The following is a 14,058-nucleotide window of genomic DNA, read 5'->3' on the forward strand; positions in this document are numbered from 1 at the left end:
CCGACATCCCACTTGGCCACCACAGGCAAGTGCCACCAGTATGGGGTGTCACCCCACACTACACCCCCACACAGAAGCAAAGAAAAAGGCATGAACTAAGCATCCTACTTACAGTTTCTAAAGAATGTCATTAAACTATTTATTTGTAATCACAGACACATAGTGAATAGGCAGGGCAGGGCCTCTTGCCACTGGAAATGAGCTCCAGATGCATGCGTCACTTTGTGTATCTGGCTTTACATGGGTACTGAGGAATTGAACCTGAGCCATCAGGCTTTTCAAGCAAGCATCTTTAACCACTGAGCTGTTTCTTCAGCCCAGAACTACATTTTTTAAATGGAACGAAAACAAAAATTAATAAATATGAAATCAAGGAAAGAGTCACAGCCCACCAACAGGACTGGGAAGCAATGAATTTAGTTTGTATTTCGAATTAATGTCTCCCTGTAGACCAGGCTGACTTGGAATTCACTATATAGTCTTGGAGTGGCCTTGAACTCATTGCGATCCTCCTACTTCTGCCTCTTCCCGAGTGCTGGGGTTCAAGGCGTGCTGGGGCACACCTGTAATCCCAGCACTGGGGAGGTGGAGGCAAAAGGATCTGAAAAAATTAAATAGGTCCATCTATCAGGCGGCTGGCAGTGACTGGCGGAGTCGGCCCCTCCCAAAATACAAGAAGAGCATGGGATTGAGGCAACTGTGTGCCAGGGCCAGGCCCACGACCAAAGGTTCAGCCCGCAAAGCCCGGGCCAGGAGCACAGAGTGAGGGGTAGCCACTGAGTACCACCCCCAGGATGTGGTACTGCGCCCAGCAGACAAAAAAACCCACCATGACAGCCGTGCCCAGTGGCCAGTGGCGCCGGGACACTCGACACAGGAGGACACTGTGGCAGCCAATCACCAGTACCAGTGGCCCCAGGAAACGGAAGAGAAATCGGGCAGTGGTCACCATGGCCTCTGCGGTGACGGAGCCCTGGTAGTCCATGACACACTCGAGGCGGGAGGGGAAATGTTCTTGATGTAGGCGACGGTGGATGGCAGAGGGCACCGTGAGCAGCAAGGCCAGCATCCAGGCGGTGCCCTGTGCCACCCGTACCCCGAGTATCCTCCGGGTGGCAGCCCACCAGGGGGGCCTGAAGGCCAGCAGGCAGAGGTCGGCGCTGAGAGCAGCCAGGAGGAGTACGCCGGTGTACATGGATAGCAGGATGACAGAGGGCAGCAGCCAGCAGCCCAGTGCCCCATAGGGCCAGTGTTCCCTCTGGGCGATGGGCACGGTTAGGAGCGGGAGAGACAAACAGCACAGCAAGTCGGCCACAGCGAGGTGCAGGAACCAAGTGGCCCCAAGTCTCTGGACGGCTTCCTTCCAGGTCACCCAAACCACCATGGCATTGCCTGGCACGCCCACCAGGAAGATGGCAGCGTACAGCAGGAGGGGGGCCACGCGGAGGGTGTCCAAAGAGAGGCAGGCACCATCTGCGCAGTCCACGGGGACGTCTGGGAGGTCAGCGTAATCTCCATACTCAAGCTCGTAGCTGAAGGAGCGGTTCTCCATCTGGAGCCCAGACACCCGATGAGAACACAGTCGGGAGAATGCCTACAGGCTTGTTACCCTGGAGCAGTGACAGCCCAGCCACCAGACACTCCAATATCACGTGTGGGCTGGAGAGATGGCTCAGCGGTTAAGGCGCTTGCCTTACAAAGTCCAAGGACCCAGGTTTGATTCCCCAATTCCCACGTAAACCAGATGTACATGGTGGCACATGTGTCTGGAGTTTGCAGTGGCTAGAGGCCCTGATGCACCTGTTCTCTCTCTGCCCCTCTCTCTCTCTCTCTCTCTCTCTCTCTCTCTCTCTCTTAAATAAATTTAAAAATGCCCACCCTTGGAGGGCCTGTTGGAGGAAACACTCTGTAACCCCATCGTTGGAGAGGCAGAGGTAAGAGGATCACCATGAGTTCAAGCCAGCCTTGGCCTAGAGCAAGACCTTGCCTCAAAAAAAAAAGAGGGGGGAAGGCTGGGGAGATGGCTCTGCGGTTAAGCGCTTGCCTGTGAAGCCTAAGGACCCCGTTCAAGGCTCGATTCCCCAGGACCCACGTTAGCCAGATGCACAAGGGGGCGCATTTGTCTGGAGTTCGTTTGTAGTGGCTGGAGGCCCTGGCATGCCCATTCTCTCTCTATCTATCTGCCTCTTTCTCTCTCTCTCTCTCTCTGTTGTTCTGAAATAAATAAATAAACCAAAAAAAAATTTTTAAATCCTGTTACAGCAATTGTTTAAAGTAATGTTAACATTGGGAAAGCAGAAGCCAGGTGTGGTGCACACATCTTTAATCCCAACACTCAGGAAGCTGAGGCAGAAGGATCACCATGAGTAGCAGCCTGGGCTACAGAATGAGTTCCAGGTCAGCCTGAGCTACAGTGAGAAAAAACACAGGGAAATCAGGACAAATGAAACGTTGAATTCCCTAGTGTTCATTTGTTCATTCAACAAGCATAGATCCTAAACACTGTATTTTTTAAAAAATATTTTATTTATTGGTTTATTTATTTATCTGAGAGAGAAAGAGGTGGATAGGGAGAATAGACAAGTCAGGGCCTCCAGCCACTGCAAACACACTCCAGACCCATGCGCCATCTTGTGCATCTGGCTTACATGGGTCCTGGGGAATCGAACCTGGGTCCAGCTCCAAACATTTCTGTGCTGGGGGTGATGAAGGCACTGAGGACAGCAGGAGAGGAAACAGCTTTTCCTCCCTTGTCAATTGAATTCCAGAGGAAGGAGGCAGGCATAAGGGAGCCAGATGGGCAGTATTTCGCAAGGTGAAAAGTGCTACCTGAACGTGACGGTGTGCGCCTTGAAGTCCCTGTGCTTGGGAGGAGGAGGCAGAAGAGCAGGAGTTCGGGATCACCCTGGATTACAGAGTAAGTTCAAACTCAGCCTGGCAAATGATATTTTTACAAAGGAGCCAAAATTTGAACAGATTATTTTCTTTTATAAAACTTTTTTGAGGCAAGCCCAACAGACTGGCCTTTTGATGAGAGAGAGAGTGTGATGGTACACCAGGGCCTCCAGCCACTGTAATCGGACTCCCGACGTGTGCACCACCTAGTGCGCGTGTGTGACCTTGCCCGTGCATCGCTGTTGTGCATCTGGCTCACATGGGATCTGGGGAGGGGAACATGGGCCCTTAGTCTTCACAGGCAAGTGCCTTAACTGCTAAGCCATCTCTCCACCCTTAACTGATTATCTTCTAAAGTACAGAAGCCAGTGAAACAATAATCATGAGCCTCCACTTGCCTCAGCATAGACTAACTTAGAAGTGATGTTCCTACTGTTTCAATAGACATGGATACATTCAGTGCTGAGGAAGGAACAAATGCATTATTGTTGGTGTCAAAAATGTTACTAGTTCTTGGGCTGGAGGGATGGCTTAGTGGTCAAGGCATTTGCCTGCAAAGCCAAAGGACCCAGGTTCAATTCCCCAAGACCCATGTTAGCCAGTTGCACAAGGGGGCGCACGTGTCTGGAGTTCATTTGCTATGGCTGGAGGTCATGGCACACCATTCTCTCCCTCTTCCTCTTTATCTGTCAAATAAATAAATATAAAATATTTTTTTAAAAAGTTACTAGTTCCTGGACAGAGCCATGGCAGTGGCAAATTTAATCCCTGTCAACCCGGTGGTGTTCTTTGATGTCAGCATTGGTGGCCAGCTCCATGGACGCTGCACAGTGGTGGGCTGACAGGCAGCCTTGTCTCCCGTCACTTGCAGGAAGTTGGCCACATGAAGATCAAGCTGTTTGCAGATGTCATGCCCAAGATGGCTGAGGCCTTTAGGCAGTTCTGCACTGGAGAATTCAGAAAGGATGGTGTTCCAAAAGGGTACAAAGGGAGCACCTTCTACAGAGTGATAAAAGATTTCATGAGGGCTGGAGAGATGGCTTAGCGGTTAAGCGCTTGCTGTGAAGCCTAAGGACCCTGGTTCGAGGCTCAATTCCCCAGGACCCACGTTAGCCAGATGCGCAAGGAGGCGCACATGTCTGGAGTTTGTTTGCAGTGGCTGGAGGCCCTGGTGCACCCATTTTCTCTCTCTTGCTCTCTCTCTCACTCTCTCTCACCCTCTCTCACTCGCTCGCTCTCCAATAAAAATAAAAATAAATATTAAAAAAAAAAAGATTTCATGGGCTGGAGAGATGGCTTAGCAGTTAAGCGCTTGCCTATGAAGCCTAAGGACCCTGGTTCGAGGCTCGGTTCCCCAGGTCCCACGTTAGCCAGATGCACAAGGGGGCGCACGACTGGAGTTCATTTGCAGTGGCTGGAAGCCCTGGTGCACCCATCCTCTCTCTCTCCCTCTATCTGTCTTTCTCCCTGTGTCTGTCACTCTCAAATAAATAAAGAAAGAAAGAACAAAAATAAATATTAAAAAAAAAAAGATTTCATGGGCTGGAGAGATGGCTTAGCAGTTAAGCGCTTGCCTGTGAAGCCTAAGGACCTCAGTTCGAGGCTCGGTTCCCCAGGTCCCATGTTAGCCAGATGCACAAGGTGGCGCACGTGTCTGGAGTTCGTTTGCAGTGGCTGGAAGCCCTGGCACACCTTCTCTCTCTTTCTCTCTCTCCCTCTCTCTCCCTCTGTCTGTTGCTCTCAAATAAATTAATTAATTAATTAAAAAAATATTTCATGATTCAGGGTGGAGATTTTGTTAATGGAGATGATACTGGAATTGCCGGTACTTACCGGGGACCATTTGCAGATGAAAATTTTAAATTTAAGCCATGCGTGGTGGTGCACACCTTTAATCCCAGCACTCAGGAGGCAGAGGTAGGAGGATCACCATGAGTTTGAGGCTACCCTGAGACTACATAGTGAATTCCAGGTCAGCCTAGACCAGAGTGAGACCCTACCTTGAAAAACAAGAAAACAAAAAACAAACAAAAAGAAAGAAAAATTTAAATTTATAGACACTCAGCTCCAGGCCTGCTTTCCATGGCAACAGTGGGCCCGGTACAAATGGCTGTCAGTTCTTTATTACCTGCCCCAAGTGTGATTGGCTGGATGGGAAGCATGCAGTGTTTGGAAAAAATCACTGATGGACTTCTAGTGATGAGAAAGATTGAGAATGTCCCCATAGGCCCCAACGGTAAGCCCAAGCTGCCTGTGGTGATCTCACAGTGTGGGCAGATGTAATCCAGACCAAGAGGGTCGGAGACAGACAGGGAGAAAATTGACACGCCAGGGCCTCAGCCACTGCAATAGAACTCGAGACACCTGCACCACCTAGTGGGCATGTATGACCTTGCGCTTGCCTCACCTTTGTGTGTGTGGCTTACATGGGATCTAAAGAGATATCGAACATGGGTCCTTAGGCTTCACAGAGAAAGACAGGGAGAGAGAGAGAAAGAGAAAGAGAAAGAGAAAGAAAGAATGGGTGCACCAAGGCCTCCAGCCACTGCAAACAAACTCCAGACACATACACCCCTTGTGCATCTGGCTAATGTGGGTCCTGAGAATCGAACCTGGGTCCTTTGGCTTTGTAGGCAAACGCCTTAACTGCTAAACCATCCCTCCAGCCCGAAATAATAAAATATTTCTTAAAAATAAATTGGGGCTAGGCATGGTGGTGCATGCCTTAAATCCCACTGTTTGGGAGGCAGAGGTAGGAGGATTGTCATGAGTTTGAGACCACTCTGAGACTACATAGTGAATTCTAGGTCAGCCTGAGCTAGAGTGAGTCCCTACCTCAAAAAACTAAAACAATAAAAAATAAATAAAAATAAGGGGACAAGGAAGTCATGGCTATGCACGCCTTTAATCCCAGTACTCAGGAAGCTGAGGTAAGAGGATCACCATGAGCAGAAGGCTAGCCTAAAACTACATAGTGAATTCCAGGTCATCCTGGGCTACAGTGAGACCCTACCTCAAAAAACAAAAACAAAACCAAAAAGCTGATATTGCTGAAGATTCCACATACTAGGGCTGCAAGGTCACTGAGAAATCCTGCTGGAACTGAGCTGAAAACCTCCTCCATGTAGACCAGGTGACAGAAAGCTGGAAGAAGCTATTCTGTATGCAGTTCAATGGGAGAGAGAAAAACCACCAGTGAAGATACTCAACAGTGAACACTGCAAGCCTTATATTTGGACAGCCAGGCCAAATGAGGCAATGGGTGCAATAGTGGCAAGTCTGTCATGGTGGAAACCAACTGCCCTCCAATTGGACTGGAGGCCTGCTCCATGGGAGGGAATACATCCCTGATACTGAAAACTTAAAACAGGGCCCTAGGGGTGTAATGTCTGCTGCTGTCTGGCTAAATGTATATACTGTGCTCACCAAACTGCCCAGTAAGCACTTCTCTTAATGTTCATACCCATATATTCATGCTACTCTCACTTTTGGTAGAGAATCTTCTCTTTTCAGATGGCACTGACCTTGGGATGACTCAGAAGGCATCATGGTGCAGAAAAGAAGTGACTGCAGTGCTCAGTCCTGTAATATCTCTATCACACCTTCCAAGGCTCAGGATCTAATGTGGAAGAGGTGGAAAGCATCTAAGAGCCAAAGGAAGAGTAAGACTCCTTACAACATGGTCCCCCCAGACACAAAATGGCCTGGATATCCATGACCTCACAGTACCTGACACTACCTACACAAGACCATCATAATAGGAGGAAAAGATCATGACATCAAAATAAAAGAGACTGAGATGGGGAGAGGATATGATGGAGAATGGAGTTTCAAAGGGGAAAGTTGGTGGGAGGGAGGGTATTACCATGGGATATTCTTTATAATAATGGAAGTTGTTAATAAAAATTTTGAAAATAAAAATAAATTAACTTCATTTTTAAAAAGTTGACAATGGAGTTCTACTCAGCGGTAAAGAAAAATGAAGTCATGAAATTTGCAGAAAAATGGATGGACCTGGAAAGGATTATACTAAGTGAGGTAACCCAGGCCCAGAAAGCCAAGCACCACATGTTCTCTCTCATATGTGGATCCTAGCTACAGATGACTGGGCTTCTGCGTGAGAAGGGAAATACTTAGTAGCAGAGGCCAGTAAGTTAAAAAGGAGACATAAAGGGAAGAGAAAGGAAGGGAGGAGGATACTTCATAGGTTGATATTGTATATATGTAATTACAATGATTGTAATGGGGAGGTAATATGATGGAGAATGGAATTTCAAATGGGAAAGTGTGGGGGTGGGGAGGGAGGGAATTACCATGGGATATATTTTATAATCATGGAAAATGTTAATAAAAATTAAAAAATAAATAAATAAGAAAATAAATAAATAAAATTTAAAAAGTTGAGTGTGGTACCTTATGCTTATAGTCTTAAGACTTAGGAGGCTAAGGCAGGAGGATTGATGTATTTGAAGTCTGTGCTACATGCTACATAGTGAGCTCAAGGCCAATTTATGTTCAAAAAAAGAAAGACTGAGAATGAAAGGGATGTTCAACTGCAGAATGCTTGCCTAGCATGCACGGGGGTTTGGGGTTCAGTCTCTACAACAAAAGAAAAAATAGATAAAGATCTAACTTTTTGTAGAGGCTTCATTAAGAGAAGGAAAGCTAGGTGTGTGGCACACACCTTTAATCCCAGTACTTGGGAGGCAGAAGTAGGATTGCCATCAGTTGGAGGCCAGCCTGGGACTACAGAGTGAGTTCCAGGTCAGTCTAGGCTAGAGTGAGACCTTACCTAGGAAACTCTCCCCTACACACACAAAAAAAAAATAAGAGTCGGCCATGGTGGTGCACGCCTTTAATCCCAGCACTCAGGAGGCAGAGGTAGAAGGATCACTGTGAGTTCGAGGCCAGCCTGAGACTACATAGTGAATTCCAGGTCAGCCTGGGCTAGAGTAAGACCCTACCTCAAAAAACAAAACAAAAATAAATAAATAAATATATATAATAAATTTAAAAATTGATTTGTTATGTGTCTGCATGGGAATGGTGCCAGTGTCTCTTGCTACTGCATAATAATGCCCATCCAGCTTTAAGTAGGTGGCTGGGGAATTGAAATGGGGCTGTTCGATTTTGCACACAAGTATCTTTAACCGCTGAGAGAGACACCTCCCCCAGTGCCTCATTTTTATTTGCACGTGCATGAATGTGTTTGGGCACACCAGTGTATTTCCACTGCAAATGAACACCAGGCACATGTGCCACTTCGTTGTAAGCAATACCCCATGGCAACTCCCTCCCTCCTCCCACTTCCCCTTTGAAACCACACTCTCCATCATATCCCTTCCCCCTCGAAGTCTTTTATTTTATTTTTTAGTTTTTCAAGGTAGGGTCTCACTGTAGCCTAGGCTGACCTGGAATTCACTATGTAGTCTCAGGGTGGCCTCGAACTCACAGAGATCCACCTACCTCTGCCTCCCAAGTGCTGGGATTAAAGGCATGTGCCACCACGCCCAGTTTAAGTCTTTTATTTTGATATCATGATCTTTTCCTCCTCTTATGATGGTCTTGTGTAGGTAGTGTCGGGCACTGTGAGGTCATGGATATCCAGGCCATTTTGTGTCTGGAGGAGCACATTGTAAGGAGTCCAACCCTTCCTTTGGCCCTTAACATTCCTTCCACCACCTCTTCCACAATAGATCCTGAGCCTTGGAAGGTGTGATAAAGATATTGCAGTGCTGAGCACTCCTATCACTTCTTTTCTGTACCACGATACCTTCTGAGTCATCCCAGGGTCATTGCCATCTGAAAAGAGAAGGTTCTCTACCAAAAGTGAGAGTAGCGTTAATATAAGGGTATGAACATTAAGAGAAGTACTTACTGGGCAGTTTGATAAGCATAGTATATACATTTAGCAAAACAACAGCAGACATTACACCCCTAGGGTTCATGACTACCCCTGTTTTAAGTTTTCAGTATCAGGAATGTATTCCCTCCCATGGAGTAGGCCTCCAGTCCAATTAGAGGGCAGTTGGTTTCCCCCATAACAGATGTGCCACTATTGCACCCATTGGCTCATTTGGCCTGGCTGGCCAAATATAAGGCTTGCATGGTCCACTGTTGAGTATCTTCACTAGTGATTTCTCTCTCTCTACCATTGAATTGCATGCGGCATGGCTTTTTCCAGCTTTCTGCCAGCTGGTCTACATGGAGGAGGTTTTCAGCCCAGTTCCAGCAGGATTTCTCAGTGACCTTGCAGCCCAAGTATGTGGAGTCTTCAGCAATAGGGTCTTACCATCTATTCCAGGTGGGAAACCCAAGGGCCTCGGCAGCTCTAAGCACATTTTTATGTGAGTCATCAATGTTAACCTTTTCTCCCCAGTACTGGGGATTGAACCCATGGCCTTGTATATGTTACAAAGTGTTCTACCATTAAGCTAACATCACCAAACCTCTTTTACGTAAAAGCCAACTTGGGCTGGAGAGATGGCTTAGCAGTTAAGGAGCTTGCCTGCAAAGCTAAAGGACCCAGGTTGGATTCTCTAGGACCCATGTAAACCAGAGGCAACACACAAGGGGTGCACGCAGCTTGTTCATAGCGGTTGAAAGGCCCTGATGCGTCCATTCTCTCTCTCTCTCTCTCTCTCTCTCTCTCTCTCTCTCTCTCTCTCTCTCTCTCTCTCTGTGTGTGTGTGTGTGTGTGTGTGTGTGTGTGTGTTGAGGTAGGGTTTCACACTAGACAGGGCTGACCTGGACTTCACTTTGTGGCCTCAAACTCACAGCGATCCTCCTACTTCTGCCTCCCAAGTGCTGAGATTAAAGGCATGAACCCGCAGGTTCAGCTTTTCTGCCTCTTTCTGTCTCAAGAAAAAAAAAAAGACAGTCCTGCCAGACATGAGTCACTATGCCCCATATGCCCGGCAAGTTTCAGGAGATATATTTTTTTTAATTTTTAAATTTTTATTAACATTTTCCATGATTATAAAAAAATATCCCATGATAATTCCCTCCCTCCCCACCCCCACACTTTCCCCTTTGAAATTCCATTCTCCATCATATTACCTCCCCATTACAATCATTGTAATTACATATATACAATATCAACCTCTTAAGTATCCTCCTCCCTTCCTTTCTCTTCCCTTTATGTCTCCTTTTTAACTTACTGGCCTCTGCTACTAAGTATTTTCATTCTCACGCAGAAGCCCAATCATCTGTAGCTAGGATCCACATATGAGGGAGAACAGCTTGGCTTTTTGGGCCTGGGTTACCTCACTTAGTATAATCCTTTCCAGGTCCATCCATTTTTCTGCAAATTTCATAACTTCATTTTTCTTTACCGCTGAGTAGAACTCCATTGTATAAATGTGCCACATCTTCATTATCCACTCATCAGTTGAGGGACATCTAGGCTGGTTCCATTTCCCAGCTATTATGAATTGAGCAGCAATAAACATGGTTGAGCACGTACTTCTAAGGAAATGAGATGAGTCCTTTGGATATATGCCTAGGAGTGCTATAGCTGGGTCATATGGTAGATCAATATTTAGCTGTTTTAGGAACCTCCACACTGTTTTCCACAATGGCTGGACCAGATTGCATTCCCACCAGCAGTGTAGAAGGGTTTCAGGAGATATTTTTAACCTGATAATACTATACGGCGTAATGCATGTATTGAAGTATCATGGGATCACAATGTACAATTTCAATGTTACCAGTTAAATTTTAATAAATGTTCTCTTTGGAAAAAAAACAAAATAGGAGGGCTAGAGAGATGTCTCAGTGGTTAAATGTGCTTCCTTGAAAAAACTCGAGGCTCAAAAAAGAAAGACTAGGCTCAAGCTCAAACCCCCCCATACCTACATAAAGCCAGATGCATGCATCTGGAATTGGTCTGTAGCAGCAGGAAGACCTGAGCTGCTCATTCTCTCCTTCTGTCTTATTATTTTTATTTAAACGAATATTTTTATATTATTTAAATATATTTATATGTGTTGTATAAAGTATATCATACATATATAAATATTTTATATTATTTAAATGAATAAATATTTATTTATTTATTTAAGAGTGACAGACAGAGAGGAAGAGGCAGATAGATAGAGAATGGGTGCAGCAGGGCCTCCAGCCACTGCAAATGAACTCCAGACACATGTGCCCCCTGTGCATCTGGCTAACATGGGTCCTGGGGAATCAAACCTGGGTCCTTTGGCTTTGCAAGCAAATGCCTTAAGTGCTAAACCATGCCTCCAGCGACTCCCCCTTTTTTTTTCTTTGTTTGTTTTTGTTTCTTTGAGGTAGGGTTTCACTCTAGCGCAGGCTGACCTGGAATTCACTATGAAGTCACAGGGTGGCCTCAAACTCATGGTGATCCTCCTACCTCTGCCTCCCGAGTGCACCACCATGCCCAGCTGACTGATTTTGAGTCCTTCTCTAGTGGAGGGAATTGAGGTCTGCTGCTGAAAACTTAATCAAACGCCTATGGAAGCTGGGTGTGGTGGTCCACGCCTTTAATCCCATCACTCAGGAGGCAGAGGTGGGAGTTGGAGGCCACCCTGAGACTACTAGTGAATTCCAGGTCAGTCTGGGTTAGAGGGGGAAACTACCTCAAAAAGCATCCCCCCCAAAAAAAGAAAAATGCCTATGGATTGGGCTGGAGAGATGACTCAGTGGTTAAGGCACTTGTTTATAAAGACTAAGGACCATGGTTCTAGTACCAGTTACGCACTGTAAGCCAGATACACAAATTGGCACATGCATTTGGAGTTCCTTTACAGCGGCTAGAGATCCTGGTGTGTCCATTCTCTTTCAATCTCACTCCCTCTGCTCCCTCCCTCCCTCCCCCCACCTCTCTCTCTCTCTCTCACTCAAATACATAAAAACAAAACATAAAATATTTCTTTTTTAAGGTCTGTGCTGTGGATGGCTGGGGAGATCGCAGTGCTTAATGATTCTTTCTTGCAAACCTGACAATCCAGATTCAGTCCCCCAGTACCCATGTGGAGAAAGATGCACAAACTGGTTTATGCATGCGGACTGTCAAGAGGCCCTGGTGCACCCATTCTCCCTCCCTCCCTCCCTTTCTCTTTCTTGCTCTCTCCCTCCCCTTCCCCTTGCAAACACATAAATAAAAATAATTTTAAATGTCTATTTTTGTGCCAGTCATAAGCCCTAGGGTGAAAGCTATTAGTGTTGTTGGCTAAATGAATGTTATGAGCAACAAATTTTCCTCTAAACATTTCCTTTTTATTTATTTATTTTGGTTTTTCAAGGCAGGGTTTCAATGTAGCCCAGGCTGACCTGGAAGTCACTATGTAGTCTCAGGGTGGCCTGGAATCTTGAACTCATGGTGTTCCTCCTACCTCTGCCTCCCAAGTGTTGGCATTAAAGGCATGTGCTACCATGCCTGGTTCCTCTAAACATTTCTGTCTATATATCAAGGCTTCTCTCACTGTTGGTTAGAGAAGCCTCTGCTGTCAGATGCAATGACCACTGAAGAGACTCAAAAATAGCTGGGTACGGTGGCACATGCCTTTAATCCCAGCACTAGAGGAGGCAGAGGTAGGAGGACCGCCAGAGTTCGAGACTGCCCTGAGACTACATAGTGACTTCCAAGTCAGTCTGAGGTAGCGTGAGACCCTACCTCAGAACACCCCCCTCCCCTGGCAAATAAAATAAAATAACCGAGTTGAGAAGTGACAGTGGACTGCTCAGCACTAAGTGAGACATCTTTCATACTCCCAAAGGCTCGGGGACCATTGTGGAGAAGTGGCAGAAAGAACGAAAGAGCCAATGGATGAGGAGGAGGACTGTGGCCTATGTTTTCCAGATGCAAAATGACCATAGTGTTCATGAGATCACAGTAGCTGACACCACTTCCACAAGATCTAATAAGCAGGAAAAAAAAATTGATTACATCAGGAAAGAAGAGAGACTAATCAGAAAGAAGGGGTTCACTGTGGGGGTATGGGAGAAGGGAGACAAGAGTGAAGAAAGGGAATGATGGTCAGGGTGCGTTGTGCATACATATGTAGATTGTCAAAAATGGTTAAAAAGGGGCTGGAGAGGGCTGAAGAGATGGCTTAGCGGTTAAGCGCTTGCCTGTGAAGCCTAAGGACCCCAGTTAGAGGCTCAATTCCCCAGGATCCACTTAGCCAGATGCACAAAGGGGGCGCACGTCTGGAGTTGGTTTGCCTGGCACGTCCATTTCCCCCACCCCTCTCTCTCTCTCTTTTTCTGTCTGCCTCTTTTCCTCTCTTGCTCTCTCAAATAAATAAAAATTTTTTAAATGGTTAAAAAAAAAAAAAACTCCTTCCTGCATGGACTCAATAACACTCTCACTTTTCCTCTGAAACCATTCCTTTGCACCCACAGGAAGTGTTTGGTGTGAGCCTATGGGCCTAACTTGGTCTTTTGTACATCTTCCTCGCCCAACTTAATCATTTCTCTATAGGATGGAGAGTGGAGTTTCAAAAGGGAAAGTGGGGGGAGGGAGGGAATTATCCTGGGATATTGTTTACAATCATGGAAGGTGTTAATTATAAAAAATAAAAAATAAATAAAAGGGAAAAAACTCAATCATTTATCATGATTTTTTTTTCCCCAAGGGAGGGAGGGTCTCACTCTAGCTCAGGCTGACCTGGAATTCACTATGTAGTCTCAGGGTGGCCTCAAACTGATGGCAATCCTCCTACCTCTGCCTCCCAAGTGCTGGGATTAAAGGTGTGCCCCACCACGCCCGGCTTTTGCGGCATGCGTGGACACACGCACATTACAAGAGGAGCTAGAGTTTCATGCATACTAAGCACATGTCATAGTGGAGAGCCATGTACCCAAAATTCTTTTTTCTTGTTTTTATGAGACAGGATATTTCTATATAGATGAAGTGGGACCTGAACTTACATTGTGGTTCAGGCTGGCTTTGAGCCTTAGGTTGCTAGTAGCTAAAATGATAAGCATAATTTTATTTACTTATTGATTGATTGATTGATATTTTATTTATTTATTTCTTTATTTGACAGAGAAAGAGGCGGAGAGAGAGAGAAAGAGGGAGGGAGGGAGGGTGGGAGGGAGAGGGAAAGAATGGGCGCCCAAGGGCCTCCAGCCACTGCAAACCAACTCCAGACGCATGTGTCCTCCTATGCATCTGGCTACGTGGGTCCTGGGGAA

General features: G+C 46.2%; 2 pseudogenes; one reads left to right on the forward strand and one right to left on the reverse strand.

Annotated features, from left to right (window-relative positions):
- Positions 1-627: 627 nt before the first annotated feature.
- LOC123454839 lies at positions 628-1,562 on the reverse strand (annotated as a pseudogene).
- A 2,079-nt stretch (positions 1,563-3,641) lies between these two features.
- On the forward strand, positions 3,642-5,178 carry LOC123454860 (annotated as a pseudogene).
- Positions 5,179-14,058: the final 8,880 nt, after the last annotated feature.

Source organism: Jaculus jaculus, chromosome 14 (genome assembly GCF_020740685.1).
Source record: "Jaculus jaculus isolate mJacJac1 chromosome 14, mJacJac1.mat.Y.cur, whole genome shotgun sequence".
In the NCBI taxonomy this organism is placed as follows: Eukaryota; Metazoa; Chordata; class Mammalia; order Rodentia; family Dipodidae; genus Jaculus; species Jaculus jaculus.